Source organism: Taudactylus pleione, unplaced genomic scaffold (genome assembly GCF_031769625.1).
Source record: "Taudactylus pleione unplaced genomic scaffold, aTauple2 ptg000042l, whole genome shotgun sequence".
Lineage (NCBI taxonomy): Eukaryota > Metazoa > Chordata > Amphibia > Anura > Myobatrachidae > Taudactylus > Taudactylus pleione.
In genome coordinates, this window is record NW_028284444.1 from 6,532,715 (window position 1) to 6,550,682 (window position 17,968).

The following is a 17,968-nucleotide window of genomic DNA, read 5'->3' on the forward strand; positions in this document are numbered from 1 at the left end:
TAACAATTATCACTGTCCACTACCGCTGACAGCTGCAGCATATAAGGCAGAGGGAGAGAGGAGACTGCTGCTGCTCAGTGGCAACGGCCTCCCTGTCCAGTCCAGCACACACAGCTGTGTGCTTGGCTATGGAGAGTCCAAGGGGGCTGCTGCAGCTGAACAGCAGCAGTCTCCTCTCTTCCCTTGTCTGATGTGCTGCTACACTGCTCTACAGCGGCCAGCTGTAGTGTGCAGTGAGAAGTGTTACAGGAAGGTGGGTAGCAGTTGCATTGTTTCCCCCCCTGTATACACTACGGGGTGAGAGGGGTCAGAGTTTATAACAACTGTCCTTATAGGCCAAAGGGATTACATAATTTTTATCAGCACTTTATTTTATTATATAGTTGTGTTAACTTGTATTACTCATACCACAATTTATAACGGGATATATCTTAAAATATAATTTTAGATAAAATTTTAAAGAATAAAATATATATATATATTAGGGGTGAGCGGGTTCGGATTTCTGAAATCCGACGAGGCAAAACGTCATCATCCCGCCTTCCGAGTCTCGCGGGTTTTGGATCCTATATAAGGTACCCGCGTCGGCGCCATGTTCTCACTCGGCTGAGGACAGTGAAGAGGGAGGGTGGGAGTTAGGGCTGTGTAGTGTAGTGTAGTGTAGTGCTGCTGTTGTCCACTACTTCAAAGTCCATAGGGGCTGGCTGTGTTGTGCTGTGCTGCTGTTGTTAATAGGGGCTGTGTCCACTACTTCAAAGTCCATAGGGGCTGGCTGGACTGTGTTGTGCAGTCAGTTCTCCATAGGGGCTGTGTCCACTCCAAAGTCCTGTGCAGTGTCCCAGTCCTAAAGGGGTGCTGTAGTGTTGTCCAGGGGGTGCACTGTCCATCAGGGGTGCTCCCCCCAAGTGCTAAAAAAATAATATATTTTCTGTGTTTGTGAATTGTGTGCGCAGTAGCCGCACGTGCATCAACAAAGTAGTGCCAAGCGTGCGCCTGTGTCATAAGTAAAGGGCCGGCTGGCTTGACCGTTAAAGGGTGCTGTAACCCCCGAAAGTACACTCCAATCCAAACCAAAAAAAAATTATTTTCTGTGTTTGTGAATTGTGTGCGCAGTGGCCGCACGTGCATCAACAAAGTAGTGCCAAGCGTGCGCCTGTGTCATAAGTAAAGGGCCGGCTGGCTTGACCGTTAAGGGTGCTGTAACCCCCAAAAGTAGACTCCAGTCCAAACCAAAAAAAAAATTATTTTCTGTGTTTGTGAATTGTGTGCGCAGTAGCCGCACGTGCATCAACAAAGTAGTGCCAAGCGTGCGCCTGTGTCATAAGTAAAGGGCCGGCTGGCTTGACCGTTAAGGGTGCTGTAACCCCCGAAAGTACACTCCAGTCCAAACCAAAAAAAAAATTATTTTCTGTGTTTGTGAATTGTGTGCGCAGTAGCCGCACGTGCATTAACAAAGTAGTGCCAAGCGTGCGCCTGTGTCATAAGTAAAGGGCCGGCTGGCTTGACCATTAAAGGGTGCTGTAACCCCCAAAGTACACTCCAGTCCAAACCAAAAAAAAATTATTTTCTGTGTTTGTGAATTGTGTGCGCAGTAGCCGCACGTGCATCAACAAAGTAGTGCCAAGCGTGCGCCTGTGTCATAAGTAAAGGGCCGGCTGGCTTGACCGTTAAAGGGTGCTGTAACCCCCGAAAGTACACTCCAGTCCAAACCAAAAAAAAATTATTTTCTGTGTTTGTGAATTGTGTGCGCAGTAGCCGCACGTGCATCAACAAAGTAGTGCCAAGTGTGCGCCTGTGTCATAAGTAAAGGGCCGGCTGGCTTGACCGTTAAAGGGTGCTGTAACCCCCGAAAGTACACTCCAGTCCAAACCAAAAAAAAATTATTTTCTGTGTTTGTGAATTGTGTGCGCAGTAGCCGCACATGCATCAACAAAGTAGTGCCAAGCGTGCGCCTGTGTCATAAGTAAAGGGCCGGCTGGCTTGACCGTTAAAGGGTGCTGTAACCCCCAAAGTACACTCCAGTCCAAACCAAAAAAAAAATTATTTTCTGTGTTTGTGAATTGTGTGCGCAGTAGCCGCACGTGCATCAACAAAGTAGTGCCAAGCGTGCGCCTGTGTCATAAGTAAAGGGCCGGCTGGCTTGACCGTTAAAGGGTGCTGTAACCCCCGAAAGTACACTCCAGTCCAAACCAAAAAAAAATTATTTTCTGTGTTTGTGAATTGTGTGCGCAGTAGCCGCACGTGCATCAACAAAGTAGTGCCAAGCGTGCGCCTGTGTCATAAGTAAAGGGCCGGCTGGCTTGACCGTTAAGGGTGCTGTAACCCCCGAAAGTACACTCCAGTCCAAACCAAAAAAAAATTATTTTCTGTGTTTGTGAATTGTGTGTGCAGTAGCCGCACTTGCATCAACAAAGTAGTGCCAAGCGTGCGCCTGTGTCATAAGTAAAGGGCCGGCTGGCTTGACCGTTAAGGGTGCTGTAACCCCCGAAAGTAGACTCCAGTCCAAACCAAAAAAAAAATTATTTTCTGTGTTTGTGAATTGTGTGCGCAGTAGCCGCACGTGCATCAACAAAGTAGTGCCAAGCGTGCGCCTGTGTCATAAGTAAAGGGCCGGCTGGCTTGACCGTTAAAGGGTGCTGTAACCCCCGAAAGTACACTCCAGTCCAAACCAAAAAAAAAATTATTTTCTGTGTTTGTGAATTGTGTGCGCAGTAGCCGCACGTGCATCAACAAAGTAGTGCCAAGTGTGCGCCTGTGTCATAAGTAAAGGGTCGGCTGGCTTGACCGTTAAGGGTGCTGTAACCCCCGAAAGTACACTCCAGTCCAAACCAAAAAAAAAATTATTTTCTGTGTTTGTGAATTGTGTGCGCAGTAGCCGCACGTGCATCAACAAAGTAGTGCCAAGCGTGCGCCTGTGTCATAAGTAAAGGGCCGGCTGGCTTGACCGTTAAGGGTGCTGTAACCCCCGAAAGTACACTCCAGTCCAAACCAAAAAAAAATTATTTTCTGTGTTTGTGAATTGTGTGCGCAGTAGCCGCACGTGCATCAACAAAGTAGTGCCAAGCGTGCGCCTGTGTCATAAGTAAAGGGCCGGCTGGCTTGACCGTTAATGGTGCTGTAACCCCCGAAAGTGCACTCCAGTCCAAACCAAAAAAAAAATTATTTTCTGTGTTTAGCCGCACGTATATATCAAATCGATATAACATAAATGGAGGACCAAACTTTCTCCGATAAAAATAAAATAGAGAAAGATCAAGAACCACTTCCTCCTAGTGCTGAAGCTGCTGCCACTAGTCATGACATAGACGATAACATGCCATCAACGTCGTCTGCCAAGGCCGATGCCCAATGTCATAGTAGAGGGCACATACAATCCCAAATGGCAAAGTTCAGGAAAATGACCTTGAAAAAGACATTTAAATCAGCTGAAGAGAAACGTAAACTTGCCAATATGCCATTTACGACATGGAGTGGCAAGGAACGACTAAGGTCGATCCCTAGTATGTTCATGACTAGTGGTTCAGCTTCACATGACGATGGAAGCCCTCCTCCCACTAAAAATATCAAAAGAGTTAAGCTGGCAAAAGCACAGCGAAGAACTGTGCTTTCTAAGAAGATATCACAAATCCCCAAGGAGAGTCCAAGTGTGGTGGTGGTTGCGATGCCTGACCTTCCCAGCACTGGACGGGAAGAGGTGGCTCTTTCCACCATTTGCACGCCCCCTGCAAGTGCTGAAAGGAGCACCCACAGTCCACATGCTGATATGCAAATTGAAGATGTCACTGTTGAAGTACAACAGGATGAGGATACTGGTGTAGCTGGCGCTGAGGAGGAAGTTGGCGAGGAGGATTCTGATGGTGATGTGGTTTGTTTAAATCAGGCTCCGGGGGAGACAGTTGTTGTCCGTGGGATGAAAAAGCCCATCACGGTCATGCCTGGGCAGAAGACCAAACATTCCACCTCTTTGGTCTGGCAATATTTCTATCCAAATCCGGACAACAACTGTCTTGCCATATGTACCATATGTAAAGGTGAAATAAGTAGGGGTAGGGACGTCAACCACCTAGGAACATCCTCCCTTATACGGCACCTGCAGCGCGTTCATAAAAAGTTACTGTCAAGTTCAGAAACTTTGGCTAAGACTGTAAGCAGTCCAGGGACACCTAAATCCTGTTGTCCTGTTGTATCCAAGCGCCTGCAAACCACACCGTCAACTCCCTCCTCGTCAATTTTCTCCTTAGTCAGGATCGGAAGTAGTCCTGCAGGCCATGTCACTGGCATGACTGACTCTCCTATCCGGGATTCCTCTGGAGGATCCTGCATTGCTACGCCTACTGCTGCCGCTGCTGCTGTTGCTGCTGCTGGGAGTCGTTCATCATCCCAGAGAGGAAGTAGGAACACCACTACTTTTACTAAACAATTGACCCTCCAACAGTCCTTAGCGAGGAGGATGAAGTACGACAGCAGTCATCCTGAAGCAAAACGTATAACTGAGGCCTTGACTGCTATGTTGGTGTTAGACGTGCGTCCGGTATCCGCCATTAATGCAGTGGGATTTAGACAATTGATGGAGGTAGTGTGTCCCCGGTTCCAAATCCCGTCTAGATTCCACTTCACTAGGCAGGCGATACCGAGACTGTACAGAAACGTCAGAAAAAGTGTCCTCAGTGTCCTGAAAAATGCCGTTGTACACAATGTCCACTTAACCACGGACATGTGGACAAGTGGAACAGGGCAGACTAAGGACTATATGACTGTGACAGCCCACTGGGTAGATGTATCACCTTACGCAGCAACAGCAGCAGCGTCACCAGTAGCAGCATCTCAGAAACGCCAGCTCGTTACAAGGCAGGCTACGCTGTGTATCACCGGTTTCAGTAAGAGGCACACCGCCGACAACCTCTTAGAGAAACTGAGGGAAATCATCGCCCAGTGGCTTACCCCACTTAGACTCTCCTGGGGATTTGTGATATCTGACAACGCCACCAATATTGTGCGGGCATTACATCTGGGCAAATCCAGCACGTCCCATGTTTTGCTCACACAATAAACTTAGTGGTGCAGAATTTTCTGAAAAGCGACAGGGGCGTGCAGGAGACGCTTTGGGTGGCCCGAAAAATTTCTGGCCACTTTCGCCATTCAGCGACTGCGTGCCGAAGACTGGAGCGCCAGCAAACACTCTTGAACCTGCCCCGCCATCACCTGAAGCAAGAGGTTGTGACGCGGTGGAACTCAACCCTCTATATGCTTCAGAGGATGGAGGAGCAGCAAAAGGCCATACAAGCCTATACATCCACCTATGACATAGGCAAAGGAGGGGGTATGCACCTGACTCAAGCGCAGTGGAGAATGATTTCCGTGTTGTGCAAGGTTCTCCAGCCCTTCGAACTTGCCACACGTGAAGTCAGTTCAGACACAGCCAGCTTGAGTCAGGTCATTCCCCTCATCAGGCTTTTGCAGAAGCAGCTGGAGAAAGTGAAGGAGGAGCTAAGACGGAGCGATTCCGCTCGGCATGTGGGACTTGTGGATGAAGCCCTTCATTCGCTTTGCCAGGATTCCTGGGTGGTCAATCTGTTGAAATCAGACCACTACATTTTGGCCACCGTGCTTGATCCTAGGTTTAAAGCCTATGTGGTGTCTCTCTTTCCGGCCGACACAAGCCTGCAGAGGTGCAAAGACCTGCTGGTGAACACACTGTCAGCTGAAGCGGAACGTGACACGTCAACGGCTCCTTCTTCATTTTCTCCCGCAACTGGGGCTGCCAGGAAAAAACTTAGGTATCCTAAGCAACCCGCTGGCGGTGATGCAGGGCAGGCAGGGCCAAGTTTGGACATCTGGTCCGGACTGAAGGACCTGGCAACAATTTCTGACATGTCTACTGTCACTGCATATGATACTGTCACCATTGACAGAATGGTGGAGGATTACATCGGTGACAGCATCCAAGTAGGCATGTCAGACAGTCCATACCTGTACTGGCAGGAAAAAGAGGCAATTTGGAGGCCCCTGTACAAGCTGGCTCTATTTTACCTGAGTTGCCCCCCCTCCAGTGTGTACTCCGAAAGAGTGTTTAGTGCAGCCGGGAACCTTGTCAGCGAAAGGCGTAGGAGGTTGCTTCCACAGAATGTGGAGAAGATGATGTTCATCAAAATGAATTATCAGCTCTTCCAGGGAGACCAGCCACCAGAAGGTACAGAGGGACCTGTGGTGGTGGATTCAAGTGGGGACGAGTTAATACTTTGTGAGGATGAGGATGTACACACTGAAGAGGGTGAGGAATCGGTGGATGAGGAGGATGAGGATGACATCTTGCCTCTGTAGAGCCAGTTTGTGCAGGGACACATTAATTGCCAGCTTGTTTGTGGGTGCCCTAACGAACCAATCATTTCAGCCACAGTTGTGTGGCAGACCCTGGCGCTGAAATGATTGATTTGTTAAAGTGTGCATGTCCTGTTTATACAACATAAGGGTGGGTGGGAGGGCCCAAGGACAATTCCATCTTGCACTTCTTTTTTTTCTTTGCATTATGTACAGTTTGGGGCCTAGTTTTTCTAACTGCCATCCTGTCTGCCACTGCAGTGTCACTCCTAGATGGGTCACGTGTTTGTGCCGCCCACTCGTGTCACTTAGCATAGTCATCCAGCTACCTCGGTGCAACCTTTTGGACATAAAAACACTATTGTGAGGTGTGAGGTGTTCAGAATAGACTGGAAATGAGTGGAAATTAAGGTTATTGAGGTTAATAATAGCATAGGAGCAGAGAAACCAACAAATTCTGTGATTTTAGCTGTTTTTATGCTTATTTTTAAAAAAATACAGATCCAAAACACAAAACCCAGAACCCAAAACACGGAAGGGTGGTTTTGGCAAAACCAATCCAGATCCAAAACACGAAGAAAGATCCAGATCCAAAACCAAAACACAAAACACGAAAAGTGGCCGGTGCACACCCCTAATATATATATATATATATATATGTATATATATCAACGATGACAATTAACTAGAAAAACTATTGGTCATATTTAAAATTTTGGTTAGCATTAGTACATTTTTGTTTTGGTGTGTGTTTTGTTAATTGACAAGTAGAATTCATTACAAATATTGGTAGTCTTTGTGTCTCTAGTAGTCTGGATGGAGAGTAAAATGCAAAGAGGAATTAAATTGAAAGGTACCATATAGTCTGGTTGCCAAAGCATTCCTGCTATGAAGATACTGACCAGAAAATGAGCTCTAGTAATCATAACCTTTTGATTAAATTTGGTTCCATATAAAATAGTCAGAAAAAGATAAGCAAAATATGTGAATTTACAGTACTACACTAGATTTTATTCAAACATAGGGCCTGATTCAGGTTGGATTGCAATGCTCATGCGCAAACCAAGCGCTGTGATCGGGAATGTGATTGCAGGCAGTACGCAGACCCACTACCTGTGATTGACAGGAAATGTCATTTGTGGGTGGTGGCAGGGGGGTGGTCGTGCGAACGCAGGCAAGTCAATGTTCGAACGCTGTTGCAGGGGCGTGCATAAATTATTCACAGCGAACCCATACGCAGTACTCACCGTATGCAGGAAGTTCAGCAACTTCTGCAGCAGGGTCATGTCAACCACAAGTGTGCATGCAGCTCCAATGTTACCGATGATTTTGCATACATGCACAATAGTACGGATGTGATAAGAGGGTAACGGGCCGGCATTATGTAGTGCTGGGCATCTGCATCTTGTGCTGCTACGGCAGTGCGAATGCATTCATTAGCATATTTTTGCATTGGCCGTGTCAGGACTGCGACTATTTCAGTACACAAAGATAGACTACTTTTGCCAAAGTTCCATTGTGGTCATTGGGAGCTATCCTGCTTGCTGGCATGCTTCTCATTCAGGGGATAGAGTGTTATGGGGCACATCCACTAGACGATCTACTCCCCGTCCAAACTCTAAATGATTTTCCCTTGATTTTCTCCCTTGAAATTTTATCTTTTAGTCTGAACGATTTGCAAACTATCTTTAATAGATCAAGTAAAATTGACCTGCATGTTCAGTCGACTGACGAGACGATCAAACGACCAGCGGGAGCGCACATCGTTGATCGTTAACGAGCAAACACTGCACGATTTATAAACGATTTTTAAACGATTGAATGATAACGACGTCGTTATCGTTCAATGGCCTGCTAAAATCGTGTAGTGGATGCCCCCCTTAAAAGTGATCATCTGTTTCCCAGGTGTTGTCATGTTGTGGGATTCCTAGATTGATCATTATTTCAAACCTGATTCCATTTGGGTCACATGTTCTGAAACTTCCTATGGATCACAGGACCTCATTCAGAGTCGGTCGTTGCGACCGCATGGTCGTACGCATACGATGTTTTTCTTTCTGCGCCTGCGCATGGCTAGCAGTGCATACGAGCTCTACCGATCAAAAATACTGTCGGTCGTAGGGCTTCTGACACGGAAGTGGATTGCTAAAGTTGATTGACAGGAAAGACCGTTTGTGGGAGTATACGGGGGTGGTGGTCTGCAAACGGAGGCGTTCTTCAGCGTTTCCAGGCGTTTTAGGGGAGTGCATAATTTACCTGCTTCGTACGACCAAGCATTGGGGATGCATGAAAACGTCACTCTACGAACAGGCTCATCGTCCAGGCTAAGGTAGGCAAGAAGCGTCCGTAAGCCACAACAGTGCAATCGTTAATTTGATGTTACCTGCGATGTTTCGATTTGGAACCACACAAACCAAGCAGCTAAGATTGCTGCATTGTAACTATTAACACTGCTAATTACCTTGTAACTCATTTCACTTGCGTGTGCATTAGGGAATTCGTAACACAAATGTTTATTTTGTTGAAATTTACCTTTCATCACAATGTATATAATAATTGTTTAGGCAACATTTGTATATAATTAAAATATTGTTAAAAAAAAAAAACAACATTTTTTGTTAAAAAAAATTAAAGAGCTTGAGACATTGGTGACAAGAAATATGGGAACTGGACAACAGGTGAGGGCGGAGATATCCAGGGCTACTTGCGTCGTTTGGGCCAGCTAGGAGGAAGAGGTAAGCTACGGACAGCCGACTGGCGTGTAACACGCCGACTGGCCTGGCCAGGGGTTATATGGGATTTCCTCTGGCCCAGGCATAGGGCTCTCCATACTTGTGGGGGTGGCTGTTGGGCTGCCAGAGGTAGTGGTCCTGGGAGGAAGGGAGTCCCGCTCCATCATGGCAGATGGGTTGGCCTGCTCCTGGGTATTGGCCAAACGATCTAGGGCCCCAGCAGTGGTCTCCAGGGCCACCGCCACCCTCACCAGAGTGGTCTCCATCCTCAGAAGAACACGTGTTATCCTGAGTTTGGGAGACCAACCTGGTGAGGAGAGGCACTGCTCGGTCTGATGGTTGCCCTGGAGTAGACTCCACAGGGTCCCCAGATGGAGTACTTGGATCCTCCCATGCAGAGTCTCCATCTGTGCTGGACCCAGACCTGACCTCAGGAGCAGGCACTACCTCCTCTGAGTCTGGAATATAAAAAAAAATGTTATTTGTTTTTCCAAAAAAAAAAAAACAGAGACATTTCAGCTTTATACTTTTTGTCTAACAAAATTAAATTACCTTCTTGCACCTGTGGAGCGTTGAAGTCGGCCATGTCAGTGTCCATAGTGGACACGCCGACTATCTCCTCTTCCGTCACACATCCGTGAGCCTACGTCTCCAACCTTGTCAAGGTCAACTCCTCAGGGATGGGACCACCACCTGTCCCCGCAGCATGGTCCACCCTACTCTGTAGCTTCCTCTTCAGTTGGTACTTGAAATTCATCCAGCTGTCAATGTTATTTTTGAAATTTAAAGCGTTAGTTTGTTTAAATAAGATCAAGCTTTGGACTTCAGTTCACTCACAATATAATTTTCTTACCGTTTTTTATGACTTTCTGTGTTCTGTAGGTTGTCCCCACACCATTAACAGCCCTGGATATCTCCTCCCAAATCCTGTCTTTGGCTCCAGCCCCCATATTTCTGGGTGCATTGACTAGGTTCTCCATTGTCATGGTCACCAATGTCTCAAGCTCGATCAGTGAAAATGGAGGGTTTCTTGGCCTTGGCCTGCTTGGGCCCGCCTCCTCCTCCTCCTCCTCTACTGGTGGACTTTGATTCCCAGCACCTACAACAATTTTTAAAATAGTAAAAAAAATTTTTTTTTTAGAGAAATATGACCAGTTTGATTTGCACTTACCTGGCTCAGTTGGCCTCTGCTCACCATGCTCCTCGGTTGACATTCTGCTAACCTGTGAGAGAGTATGAAGAATACTGCTTGTACAGACTTTTTTATAGATGTGATCGCATCCCTGGATTGGTCACCCGTGCATCCTTATTTCCCTAACTACAAATGCACACCTTTCCTGCATTCCGTAATTACTGCGTGGGTTGTGCTAGATGTGAGCGCATCCCTGGATAGGTTACCCGTGCATCCTTATTTCCCTAACTACAAATGCACACCTTTCCTGCATTCCGTAATTACTGCGTGGGTTGTGCTAGATGTGAGCGCATCCCTGGATTGGTTACCCGTGCATCCTTATTTCCCTAACTACAAATGCACACCTTTCCTGCATTCCGTAATCACTGCGTGGGTTGTGCTAGATGTGAGCGCATCCCTGGATTGGTTACCCGTGCATCCTTATTTCCCTAACTACAAATGCACACCTTTCCTGCATTCCGTAATTACTGCGTGGGTTGTGCTAGATGTGAGCGCATCCCTGGATTGGTTACCTGTGCATCCTTATTTCCCTAACTACAAATGCACACCTTTCCTGCATGTTTCAATAATTGGGGTTTGGTTTCTTTATTTAAGGCAAAGCCAAATGTTCCCTTACTTGTGGGTTGTAGTTGGAGTGTTTGGTGGTGCAGGAGGTGTTTGATAGTACTTAAATAGTTTGCAGTTGATTGAGAGGTGCTTGTGTGTGTTGTTTGAGAGGTGCTTGTGTGTGTTGATTGAGAGGTGCTTGTTTGAAGTTGATTGAGAGGTGCTTGTGTGTGTTGTTTAAGAGGTGCTTGTTTGAAGTTGATTGAGAGGTGCTTGTGTATGTTGTTTGAGAGGTGCTTGTTTGAAGTTGATTGAGAGGTGCTTGTGTGTGTTGTTTGAGAGGTGCTAGTGTGTGTTGTTTGAGAGGTGCTTGTGTGAGTTTTTATTTTAATTTTTTTGGTTGTGGTTTTTTTTGTTTTTTTGTGGGTTTTTTATTTAGTTTTTTGGGGGGGTTGGTTTTTTTTGTGTTCCTTTCTTTTTGGTGTTTGTTTTTTGAGTTCATTTCTTTTTGGTGGGTTTTTTTGTGTTCCTTTCTTTTTGATGTTTGTTTTTTGTGTTCATTTCTTTTTGGTGGTTTTTTTTGTGTTCCTTTCTTTTTGGTGTTTGTTTTTTGTGTTCATTTGTTTTTGGTGCTTCTTTTTTGTGTTCCTTTCTTTTTGGTGTTTGTTTTGTTGTGTTTTAAATTTTTTGTGGTGGTGGTTTTTGTGGTCCTTTTTTATTTTAATTTTTTGTGTTTTGTTTTTGGTGGTGGTTTTTGATTGACAAATTTGATTGGTTCGGACTTTTAACAAACCCCATTAATTGGTGTGCTTGAGCAGGTTAGTTGTTTGGTTTGGTTGGCCAGGCTTTTGTCTTCTTCAAAAATCCAATGTTATTCGATGAATCAAGTAAGTGTGCCAGCCTACTCCATTTTGATTTTGTTTTTTTTGGGATCAACAATCATAAAAAAATAAAAAATTTTGATACTAATTTTTATATATTTTAAAATATTTATTAAAGGTGTTTAACACTCCATTTTGGACTTGAATCAGGTAAGTGTCTATTTATTCAAACCTACACTTTTTTTTTTTTTTTTTATTTTTGATAAAATTTTACTTGAAATATTGTTTATTGATCTATTTTTTAAATGTAAATTTGTACATTTTACAACAATTCATATTGACGATTTAAAAAACTTAAGCATGGTGTTAACACTAAAAGTAGTAATATTGGTTTGACCTCAAAAAATCAAATTTTTTTTTTATTCCCTCTAATTTTAAAAACGAACAACAAATACACATGTAGTGATTTCCGAAGATGGCACTGCCCAACCCTGTAAGAGTATGCACCATTACTATAAAGCTAAGTATTTTTGCACAAATAATCAAAAAACACTCTGTAGAACCAATTAAAATTATAAATTTAACTTTACAGAGCGATGTTGGACAGCTAATAGTGGCCATGTTGACCCCCACCAACCTTCCTCAGCCTCCTCCTGGGTGTAGGCACAGGAGGTGTGCAAGGGCCAAGATATATAGAACATGTGTCACCCTTTTTGGAATGCCTGATGATGTGGCTGTAACCACTTATCACCTGCCTCCAAATATTATCCTAGACACTCTTTCAATAATAAAGAATGATCCAGAAAGTCAGATTCACATTCCTACAGCAATCTCACCACTTATGTGTATGTTTCCGATTCCAAAAATCTGTTTGTTTTTTACTATCGTTGTTTATGTTTGACTAAGCCAGATGTTTTGTTTTCCCAAACCCTGAGGACATTTGTTGTGTGTGAATGTGTTATGAAATTATTTTTACGAGTAAAAGCCTGTTGGCAACATGTTTGTTATTGAATAAAAGTTTTAAATTTAATTCATTTTTTTTTTTTTTAAATGAAAGCCATTTTGAGGTGGATAATGTATGCCAACCCCTAAATAAAAAATATACAACATTACTGCAAATGTACTTAAGGTTTACTAATACATTTTTGCAGTTCTTACACTATTGAAAGGCACCCACCTTTGTTCACAAAGTTTTTAAAATGCAGAATTACACCCTTGTGTGCAAAAAAGAGGACAAATGTTTGGAACACAAAAACTTTATTATTTTTGTTTGGGTCAGTAAAATGCAAAAATATGAAAAGAAAAGAACTAAACATCCTCCAAATGCCCCACAATTCGTTGGAGGCAGCAGTAGGCCTGCATTAAATATCCCGATGTGTCGCGAAGCTCCTCCCTTATTTCCCCCAGGATGTGGATTAGATCTGTGGACAAAAAAATTTGGGGGGGGATTAAATACTTGATTAAAATTACAAACATTTGAGCATTACACATTATTCAAAGTACCAAAAAGTGGTTAAACACAATGATGTTACAGCGTGTGTTTGAAAGTATCAGCCACACAACATTATTAATCGGTTTATACTTTGATGTTGTTAAAATAATTTGAAACCCTAACTATGTGGTATAAGCCAAAAACCACTATGATGATGTTAAAAATAATGTGAGGTGTATTCTTAACTCATGATGGCCATATCCTTAAAACACAATGCATGTATTCACTTCTAGAATGTTCTTGATAATCCTAAAATACAATGTTAGTTTGCTATGGCAAACATCACTTTTCCTAAGTACATTAGTACATTTTAAACATAGTGTACACAACATCAACAAGTGTGGTCTGGTTCCTAGCACCTTGCCAAGTTGTGTGACATGTTTATTTACATTGTAAAATACTAATCCAAATGTAATCATTATTTCCTAAAAATACAAAACATTTTTAAAAAACAACAAAAACCTATATTTTTGTGGTCCACAATAAAAAAAAAGGCCCAGGCACAAAAGGTCGTAATTGTGAAAAACAGCATTACTGCGCAATGATTTGGACCCCCATACAGAAATTTTTAAAACAAAAAAAAGGTCATAAATTTGTACAAATACGTGGATAACAACAACATCCAAAAAAAAAAAAAACATACCCTCAGAGTGGTCGGACACAACCACAGATGTCAGCGGAAAAGGAGAATATTCGGGAGTTGGGGGAATGGTGGAAGGGGAAGTGGAGCAGGAAAGATCCAAGGGAGGGGAGATTTGTGAAATTTGGGATGAGTGGGCAGGGGAGGGAGGAATACTTGGGGAGGATTGGAAGAGGGAGGGAGGGTTACTGGGGGATTATGGTGGTGGGGAAGTAGGGCTGGGTTGAGGAGTTGCTGACGGTGAGGGCTGCAGGTTGCCACCAGCAAATCTGCGTGCCCTTCTCTGTCTCCGCTGTGCTTCTAAAATGTAAACATAAAATAAAAATAAAAAATATTTTGGAATTTCGGCTACACAATACAAGTACACTTTACACATTCTGGACAATAGGGACAACATACAGGAGGTTTTTTTAACATTGACTAAAAAAATTGGCAAAGGAACATTCATTTTTAACTGTACACTAATTATTAATTTAAAAAAAACGCCTACTTATGTCTGCGTAGCTGCGCCCGCAAATTCATCAGGAGCGCAGGCGACCGGCGGCGCAGGTCAGTCCAGCGCCTTTCCAATTCTGCAATATTGCGCCTGTAACCTGCTGATCGGAGGGCTCACCTCCGCATAGGCCGCCCGCTTTATGCGGTTGGAAATGGGCGGCACAGCGTGGGTAATTCGCCTGTCCAGGACATTTACCAGGACAAGCAACTCTCTCCTGGTAAAGGCCGCGGCTTTCATGATGACAATGGCCGATTTTTCAGAAAACATGAAATATACATGGCGTACAAAAAATATGATTGGCTAAAATATTTACACTTTCCTCAAAAAAACCATCAGAACATAATTAGCATACAGCGACTGACAGCACCTGACTACGATTGACTCATTCGTTCGTTCAGATCAGTCGGTAGCTAGAGGAGGTGCAGTGCTAACGAATGGGCGTCACTTTGTTTATGATCGCCCTGCCGTACGATCGGATTTTGCGGTCGTTGGTCGTACGACCGTGCGGCCGCAACGACCGACTCTGAATGAGGTCCTCAGACCTCTAGTATAAAGCCTGTTACTAACTATGAGCCTGATTCAGACCCGGTCACAAGCGCTGAACGCTCGCAACCGGGTCGATGGTGGCCCAGAGCACATGCGCACGATGAAGCCGCGCGAGACCCGGCTAGTGACGGACAATCAATCACTCCGGGTCTCACACCAAAGGGGGCGAGCTGTCTATGTTGAGTGACAGCTCGCCCCGTTTGGTGGGCGGGCCGGGGGGTTGCTGCCCAAATGGAGGCATTCCCGAGGGAGCGTTTGCCGTTTGGGGGCGGCCCCACTGACATCACGAGTGTTAGAGCCGAAAGCTCTCTGGGGCTTGCGATGAACGACCATGTGTTGACCATCGCGACCATCATCATGGCCGCTCGCTATAGCTGTGGGTGGGCACCCACAGCTATGCGAGCGGCCACTCCTAAAAAAACAGCGCCCGCCCTGATTCAGAGCGAGTGCTCGCTTTTTGTGAGCGCCTCTGAATCAGGCCCTGTGTTTCAGTGTCTGTGCAACGTTACTTCTAGGTCTTTCTTGGACTCCTGCCAGATCCCTGCTGTGCCTGTGGGTTGCTGTGGACTTTATTATATCCTTGTCCATGTTCCAGTTGAACCTCTGACATCAGTTACCAGCCGCACTACAGAGCCCAGCATTGCCATTGACTAAGAACTGCCTTTTGCTTCACTGCTGTGGTTTTACCCTTTGCTGCACCATATACCTTGCCCGTTGTTTTCTTCTCCTGTGGACATTGAACTTATCTTCATCACAGTTGTCAACTGCACCGTTACAGTTACCTTCATTGCACCATGGGGCTCAACCCCACTCCAGGTCTCAGCCACGTTGCAGGGCTCAACCCTGTCTTGGAACTGCACCGCTCCACAGGGCTCAACCCTGCTTCAGTCATCATTTCACCATGGGGCTCAACCCCGCTCCGAACCCTACTCATACCATGGGGCTCAACACCGCTCCGAACCCTGGCCATATCACAGGGCTCAACCCTGCTTCAGTCTTCATTGCATCACAGGGCTCAACCCTGCACCATCCTCACAGCACAGGGCTCAGCCCTGCTTTAGTCTTCATCGCATCACAGGGCTCAACCCTGCACCATCCTCACATCACAGGGCTCAACCCTACCCCATCTGCCTTCACATCACAGGGCTCAACCCTGCTCCATCGTTCTCTGCATTTCAGGGTCAACCCTGCTCTGTCTTTCTACAGCATCACAGGGCTTAGCCCTATTGCCAGTACTACAGGGTTATTGGACTCAGGGTCCCCTACCCCATCAGTTCTTCTGTGTTCAAGACTATATTTTGCTTGTATACCCATCATTGCATGTATGAACCGTTGTGTTATTGAAACCTTAAGTGAGACATTATTATTATTATTATTATTATTATTATTATTATTATTATTATTTCTCTTGTAAATAAATCCTATTTACTTTTACCCTGTGCTACTGTGATTCCATGAAAAGGTCATTCCTCAAACCACCCCAGTTTATTGTGCCTAGTAGGCCTGCCTCCTTCCAGGAGTCTCAAGTGTCGGCAGCTGTGATGCAACCTGAATCAGGCCTCATAGCACACAAGTGCACCGAGACACTTCTGTTAAAAAAATAATTTAATGGACACCAGTCCAAGAAGATTCTGAATGGGAGTAAATCTATTTTGGAATACATGTACATTAGCTGAAATTGCAAAATGGAGATACAATCTTGACCAGGTTATTTCATTGTTCTAGAAGAAACAAATTATTTGTTGTGACATTATTTCTATGGGCTAGATTTATGAAGTGGTCTTTGAAAACTGCTGCTTCTTGGAGGGTTTGACTTGGAAATTTAAAGTCGCAATAATATTAAGTGCATGTAATATTAGTGCCGCTTTAGATTTCCTCGTCAAATCCACCAATAATCAGCAGATTACAAAAGCTACTACGGTACGTCATATATCTAGTCATTTATTTTATTATTTATTTCTTAACAGTTTCTGCTCGCAAGCTTACAATCTATAAGGAAATAGGCATTGATACACAAGAATAGGTTCTATATATTGCATTTGGTCCAGCCAGACTGCAGAGTTTCTTGGTTTGCTGCATGATCCAGTCACACAGGAATGTCGGCCAAATGTCAGGAGGCTTTGAAAGAAAGACAGTGTGTGAGGTTATGTGTGGACTGTGAAAGGGGATGTAATTAGACAAGGAAGCTATGAAGGTTATGTGGGCGGTTATGGAATCTGATAAGCTTGCTTGAAGAGGTGGGTTTTCAGGTAACGCTTGAAGGATTGGAGACTAGATGTAAGTCTTATTGTGAGTGGTAAGGCATTCCATAGAGTGGGTGCTGCCCGAAGAAAGTCCAGTAACCGTGAATGGGAGCAAGTAATGCGTGGGGATGAGTGATGCAGGTCTTGTGCTGAGCGGAGAGGTCAGGTTGGGAGATATTTTGAGATGAGTGAAGAGATGTTTGATGGTGTGGTTTGGTTAATGGCCTTATGTTTAAGTAAAAGTATTTTGTATTGAATACGGTAGAAGATCGGCAACCAATGGAGGGACTAATATTGCGGGCCAGCAGATGATGAACGTTTGGCAAGGAAGATAAGCCTTGCAGCTGCATTAATAATGGATTGTAATGGCGATAGCCTGCTTTTGGGAAGACCAGTAAGAAGACTATTGCAATAGTCAATGCAGGAAATAATGAGTGCATGGATCAGAGTTTTTGCAGTGACTTGTGTGAGATATGGCCAAATTTTGGATACATTTTTTAGATGTATGTAACATGATTTTAAGACAGATTGAATGTGGGGAACAAAAGACAGTTCAGAGTCAAGGATGACACCAAGGCAGCTTGCTTGTGGAGCAGGATGGATTGTCGAGTTATCAACCGTGATTGAGAGATCAGGTTGGTAACTGTTCTTAGCCGGTGGAAATATAATTAATTCTGTTTTAGAAATATTAAGTTTCAGGTGGTGAGATGACGTCCAAGATGAAATAGCAGAAAGACATTCAGTGACACGGACCAATACAGATGGTGATAAATCTGGGGAGGATAGGTAGATTTGAGTATCATCTGCATACAAATGGTACTGAAATCCAAAGAGTGGATTAGTTTGCCAAGAGAGGTGGTATAGATTGAGAATAACAAAGGACCCAAGACAGAGCCTTGTGGTACTCCAACTGATAGAGGTAGCGAAGAGGAGGCAGAGCAA